Genomic DNA, 7,337 nt, shown 5'->3' with positions numbered 1-7,337 from the left:
AGATATCTCCTAGTTTAATTATCATGAACATTATTTGAAACTCTCTGTACCATTTTACATGTTAGGTGAGTGCTTTAGTCAGGGTTCTCCAGAAAAAAAGCAGAACCAATAAGCTGGATAGATTAGATAGATAGATAGATAGATAGATAGATAGATAGATAGATAGATAAATAGAAGATAGAGAGAGAGAGAGAGATGATAGATAGATAGATAGGTGACAGATAGATGATAGATAATAGATAGATACATAGATGATAGATAGATAGATAGATAGATAGATAGATAGATAGATAGATAGATAGATAGATAGATATTCTAAAGAGCTGTTTTATACAACTCTGGAGGCTGAAAAGTCCTAAGATGTTCAGGGTGAGTTGATAAACTGGAAACCCAAGAGAGCTGATGATGTTCTTCCAGTTCAAGTTCAAAGGCCTAAGAAACAGCAGAGTTCTATCTCAAAGGTTGGCAGAATCAAGACACAAGAAGAACTGATGTTAGAGTTTGAGTCTCAGTTAAAAGACAATTAGGCAGGAAAAATTTTATTACTCATAGGAGGACAAGCCGTTCAGTCCTATTTAGGAGTTTTAACTAATCAGATGAGGCCTACCCAAGTTAGGAATGTCAATTTGCTTTGCTCAGCTGTTGATTTAAATGTTAATCTCACCCAAAACAGCTTCTCAGAAATACCTGAAATAATGTTTAAGTAAATATCTGGATACCACGTGGCCCAGTCAAATTGATACATGATTTAACCATCATAGATGTGAATGAAAATTTCCCATTCTAATTCATAGCACATTTGATAAAATAAAATTATCAGTTTGCTAACCTATCATCAGTAAACTATAGTAAAAATTATTTCTAAATTATGTATTTTCAATAATTGCCACATATAAAATGCAATAAAATTATGTTTACATTGAAACATTTTATTCTTAAAGGAGAAGGAATCAAATATTTGCCGAGCACCATCTATATGACAGGTATTGTACATGACTTCATAACTAAAATCTGTCTTTGAGTTTTCTCTAATTATTTTAATAATAAAAACAAGATCTGTATTCCAAGCGAAGAATATGTAAGATTCACTGTCAAAACTTTCCCCACAAGTTATCATTATATCAGGGACTATTCTCAGGATGCTCCAGATTTTATCTGAAGAAATCAAACTTTCAGAGCAACAGTAGCAAGATGGAATAATTCTCCAACTAAGATAGTAACTTAATAACAATATATTAGCCCAAAAGCTTTATGAGGACTTCAGAAACCAGCTTAGAAGTTTCCATATCCAGGGCATGTACCAAGCCAAGAACAGCTGAAATGAAACAGTTAAGAAAAGCTATTGCATTTCATTCATGATAGCCCTTCCCAAACCAGCACAGCTTGGTGCAATAAAGCAAAAAATGCCCAATTCACAGCTTCTCTCTTGGGAAAGAGAAGCAAAGTAGGATATGCATCCAATGTTCTGGCTTTTCAAGGGGCTCCCTGAGGAATTGATTTCTGTCCTATCTGACTCAGAGCACCAACGGAGATACAGCATACTTTGGATTCCTGGGGTCACTAAGAACAAAGGAGAGCTCTGGAGCTTGTGACAGCACCAGAGAAACCACAGTACCACAGATAGTCTTGAAGAAGCAAGTTATTATATGCAGAATTCCAGAAAAATGCATGCCCTTAAAAAGTTTGAAAGGTCCCCAGAATCACTAGCTGGGATGATTAGTGAAAGTTTTCTCTTGTATGAAGCCAGTCTATGAAGACTGGGAGAGATGGCTACCTTATCGAATACCCAAATTTCAGTAAAACAAACAAACAAAAATCATGTGAAGAAGCAGGGAAGTATGGCTCAATCATAGAAGCAAAATAAATCTTCAGAAACCAACCCTAAAAATGGAGATCAATGCATTACTTGACAAAGAAATTAAATCTTTAAAACTTAGCGAGCTACAAGAAAACACAAATAGATGGAGAAAAATAATGCGCAAACAAAATGAGAATATCAATAAAGAGATATAAACTATTAAAAAGAACCAGACAGAAATTCTGAAGCTGATGAATGCAACAACTAAAATGAAAAATTTATTAGGGATGTTCAAAAGCAGACATCATTGAGCAGAAGAAAAAGATCAGTGAATTTGAAAAGACCTCATTTGATAATATCAAGTCAGAGAAACAAAAAGAAAAAAAGAATGAAGAAAAGCCTACAGGATTTATGAGGTACTGTCAAGTGGGAGAATATATAAATTACAGAAGTCCCAGGAGGAATAGAGAAATAGAAAGGGGACGAAGAGTTTACGTCAAGAAACAATATATGACAACCTTCCAAATCTAAGGAAGAAAATGGACATCTAAATTCAGTAAGCTTAGCGGGTTCAAACTAGGGTGAATACACAGAGGTTTACAGCTAGAAACATTATAATGAAAATGTTAAAAGTAAAAAGCAAAAAAATTATCTTAAAAGCCACAAGAAAAAAGCAACTCATGACTTACAAGGAAGGTCCCAAAAGATTATCAGTGACTTATTGAGCAGAAATTCTACAGGCCAGAAGGGAGCACCCAAATATATGAAACAAATGTTGAAGGGAAGGGAGAATAGGCAGCAGCACATTAACTGTAGGTGATTTCAATACCCCACCTTAAATAATAGGTCAAACAGCCAGGCAAAGGATCAATAAAGAAACAGAGAACTTGAACAACACTACACACTATTGGACCTAACAAACACATGCAGCATATTCCACCCAACAACAGTGAATAAACTACTTCAAGGGTTCACAGAACAAGGGGATATTATATGTTATTCTTTTCATCTTTCATGCAAGGGGATATTATTCAGCCTTAAAAAATAAATATGGCAGGGCACAGTGGCTCATGCCTGTAATCCCGGCACTTTGGGAGGCCAAGGCAGGCAGATCATGAGGTCAGGAGATCAAGACCATCCTGGCTAACACAGTGAAACCCCATCTCTACTAAAAACACAAAAAAATAGCCAGGCATGGTGGCACGCATTTGTAGTTCCAGCTACCCAGGAGGCTGAAGCAGGAGAATAACTTGAACCCAGGAGGTGGAGATTGCAGTGAGCCAAGATCACACCACTGCACTTCAGCATGGGTAACAGAGATAAGAAAGAAAAAGAGAGAGGGAAGGAAGGAAGAAAGGAAGGAAGGGAGAGAGGGAGGGAAGGACATCATGTCACATAGTAAAACATAGATGAACCTTGAAGACATTATACGAGGTGAAATAAGCTGGTCACAAAATGACAAATGCTAAATGAAATAAGCCACAGAATGCTAAGTGAAAAATGCCAGTCACGAAATGACAAAGACCGCATGGTTCCACTTTTACGAGGTATGCAAAGTAGTCAAACTCTTAGAAACTAAAAGTGGAGTAGTTGTTGGTAGTGACCAGAGAGAGGGGTAAGACAGGATTGTTGTTCGATAGTTATAGAGTTTCAGTTTTTCAAGGAGAAAATTGTCTAGAGATCTATTGAAGAAGAATGTGTGTGTGTGTGTGTGTGTGTGTGTGTGTGTGTGTGTGTGTAATTCATATGTATATCCTAGATTCTCAGTCCAGCCAAACTTAACTCATTTTTTAAGGCCTTGTTCATTCCCCTCCTTTTCATTAAAGCCATGTAAAGTTCATACATACAAAACTATTGTACTGTAAACTTAAAAATCATATAGGTGGTAAATTTTGGTTAAGATGGTAAATTTTATGATATGTGCTTTTTACCAAAATAAAAGAAATAAAGGTGTCAAAAAGTAATTTTAGGCCTAGGATATTAAGTGTACAGTCTAGAAAGTTATTTAGAATGCATCATCTTATTTTCATAGGGCCATTCCATTTATTTCAGCTAAAATAGGAGAGCAAACTGATATGGAAGAATACAAGATTTATAGTGAGTTAACAATCTCTGGAAAGAAACCATAATGGCTCCACATACAAGTTCTAGGACCTTATCCAGATGATATTACCTCTCCAAGCCAGTTTTTTTATTTGCCTGTTTGTAATAGAAGAAGATAGAATAATGTTACCCACTGCTTAGTATGTGATAAGGATGAAATGGAGTAATGCGGCTGAGTTGTCTAGCCCTGTGTCTCATCATAGGAGACAATGAATTTTATTTCTCCTTAACCTTTTCTTTTCAGGTCACTAAAATTGATTGAGTACCCACTCAATTTTTAGTGAATTAAAAGAAAAACCATTCTGAAACTATAAATGGAGGATTTATTAGTTATATGAGAAGTTAAGAAATTATTAAATTTTACGTAAAAATTAATGATTAAGTTATTACAATGTGCTAAGCACTTATATGCATTATGGCTTCATATCATATTTTGACAACAAACATTAAAAGGGCTATTATTATTCCCATTACCAATAAGGAACCTGAGGCTTCAAGGATCTAAGTGATATCCAAGGCCCCAACTATGAAGGGTAGGAGCAGAGCTTCAACTGACTCTAAATTAACTCTAAGGCTGAAACTCCCGGCTGCTGCTATGCGATAATGTACATGGAGGATTAGCTCAAATGTGTAAAGCAGGCTGGCATAGAAGAAGAAATCAATAACAATGTGAACAACATCTATCTTTGGTGAGGATAAGAGAAAGGGGAAATGTATAGCAAAGCTCCTTCCTTCCTGTCCACTTCTAAATTTCCAACTTTTTCCAGACCTCCAACACAGTGAATTTTATAAAATGTATCCAATTTCTCTCTCAGTTTTAATGTCTTATTATTTAAGGTCTTCTAAAATGCTTTACAAATAGGAAATAAGTGTAGACTTGAATAATCGATAGTGGTTTTAATGAAAAAGGGAGAATAGAAAGGATCTTGAGAATGGTTTAAGTTTGAATAAATCGAGAATCTAGGAATGGGCTCTGAGGTAGAAATAAGAGGACTTTTGTAACCAGTAACAAAGTTAGTCATTCTAGAGCAGAGGTTTTGCTTTGAAAAAATTCAGCTGAAACATGTAAGGAGTCCAGTGTACAACCTGAGACCATTCATGACCCATAGCTCTGAGTATTAAATCATCTTGATGAAAAGTAGATGCTACTTAAGACTGATGGACTGCAACCGTGTCCAAAGCAGTGCTCCCAGAAGAAGCCTGGTAGACCCAAGATAATGCTGAATCATTTGATGTATATGTGAGATGTCTAATTGAAACAGAAATATTGATAATAATTGTTTCCAGCAGGACAAAGACAGAATAAAAGAGAATTTCTGCCCTCCTCAAATGAATCAGACTCTTACTCTTGCTCATAGTTTTGTTTCACCTAAAATTGTAGGATGAGGCAGAGACAGTCAGCTTTCAAAAATGCCCATTTATCTCTAAGTAGAAATGAGTAGTAGATCAATACTGTTCTGTTGCATTGATCTTGTTCTTTGTAAGTATACACATGCACACACCACACACACGCCACACACACACAAACACAGAGATTTTTTTTTTGAAATGGCGAAAAGTAAAGAGAAAAATAAAAACAAAGAAAATATGTGTAGGCTATTTCCCTCCACTAAGTAAAAGTTATGTGCTGCTGGTTGGTTTATATCTTGCCTTAGATCTTTGCTTGAACTTGAGTTCATCTCATAGGTGTCATGTTGTAGTAGAGAAAAGCAATATTCACTTTGTTACTGTTCTGAAACACCGTAGGAAGTCTGTTATTCTTTTCATCTTTCAGCAGAAATTATGTATTTAACACCTACAATAAGTGTTATATATATATAAATATAGATAGAAACATTTTAAGTAGAAAATGAATTTTGATTTGTGCTATTTAAGTATTTGCACAATAATCATATAGAACTTTTTGAAATAGTATATTCTGTGAATTGTTTCTTGGCTACCTGAAGATTTCAACTAAGTACTTTATTTTTATTTAGTTTAAAAGAATACTAAAAGTCAAACGTGGTAACATAATTACACGTTTGTGTAATTATGTTAAGTGGAATCATGTTGTGTAGCATTAGTAATTGTTAAGCAGAGTTAAAATTTGATTTGTTGGAATAAAAACTTTGCAACCTCTCAATTAAAACATTCACCCTGAGAGTATAATGCATTTAATCATATTTTAACTTCCTATTTTTGCTTGTACAATATAATTCTTAGTACTGTTGTATATCAAGATATTAAATGTCATTAATGTTTTGTTACTCACTGAATGTTAACCCTTTACCCTCCATAACTTTACAGAGTTTCCTTATGTGTGAAATCACTTTATTACAATGCCAGCCTGGTAGTTCATTAGTCAAGAATCTTCCCTACCACACAATCCCATCTCCCCTGCCCACACACACCCTTGAATGATATTTTTAATTAAATTTTACTGTAATGGTGTCATAACAATACTCTAGGATATATAGAATTGTTCATTAAAGAAAAAGATGCCAGTTTCTCAAAATTCTTAAATTTTCAGTTTAAGAAGTACATTTCTCATAATGTTATTCTAATACCTTGTAAAGTATCACCAATATTTCCATATTATGGAGTTTAACTGACACATTAATTTGTAAGTCAAACTTAAAACAAGATTTGTTTAACTTCTATACTTACAACATCAGCCTACCTTATTTCTCGCACCATTAATAATATATAAATTGTAATGACAGCGTATTTTTCTGTTATCTATTCATAACTCTAAAATGTACACACAGAACATTAGGAATTTCCTTTCTTGTGACTCTAATATATGTCCTATTTAAAAGAGATGTAAACTTTAACATCTAAACAGTATTTTTCATATAAAATGAAAATCTGAGAGTTAAGGCCAAATAAAACTAACTTTTCTCACTGAGTGCAAAAAGCCAGGCACAAAAAAATATTTGATGCACTATGATTTACAAAAGTTTGAGAAATGCAAATGAATCTATAGTGACATAAAAACAGATAAATGATAGTCTGGGTTCAGGACAAAGAGAATGATGGATTAAAGGGGATATGAGAAAACTTTGGGAAGTAATAAGCGAGTTTCATATCTTAATTGTGGTGTGGTTTTCGGAGGTATATGTCCTTAACTTTATCAAATTGTACACCTTAAATAGATGTAGTCTATTGTACATAGATTACATCTCAATAAAATTGATTTTTTAAAAGATAATTTTTACCAAAATTAATCAACCCTTTAAAAGTCATTGTCAACAAAAAGGCATACTGAATATGCGAAAAATATAAATTGAATAAAGAAAAACTTATTTTATGATAAATAGTACATATTAGAAACCTAGTATAATTAAAGATTTGCTTTTAGAAATAAATTAACTGGATTACTCTATTTACAGAAATAAATTCTTTTCAAATAATATTTCCTCAACTTATTCATTGGTACCTAAAATTAAGATACCAA

Source organism: Cebus imitator, unplaced genomic scaffold (assembly GCF_001604975.1).
Source record: "Cebus imitator isolate Cc_AM_T3 unplaced genomic scaffold, Cebus_imitator-1.0 Scaffold168, whole genome shotgun sequence".
In the NCBI taxonomy this organism is placed as follows: Eukaryota; Metazoa; Chordata; class Mammalia; order Primates; family Cebidae; genus Cebus; species Cebus imitator.
Note: the sequence above shows the minus strand (reverse complement) of the source record.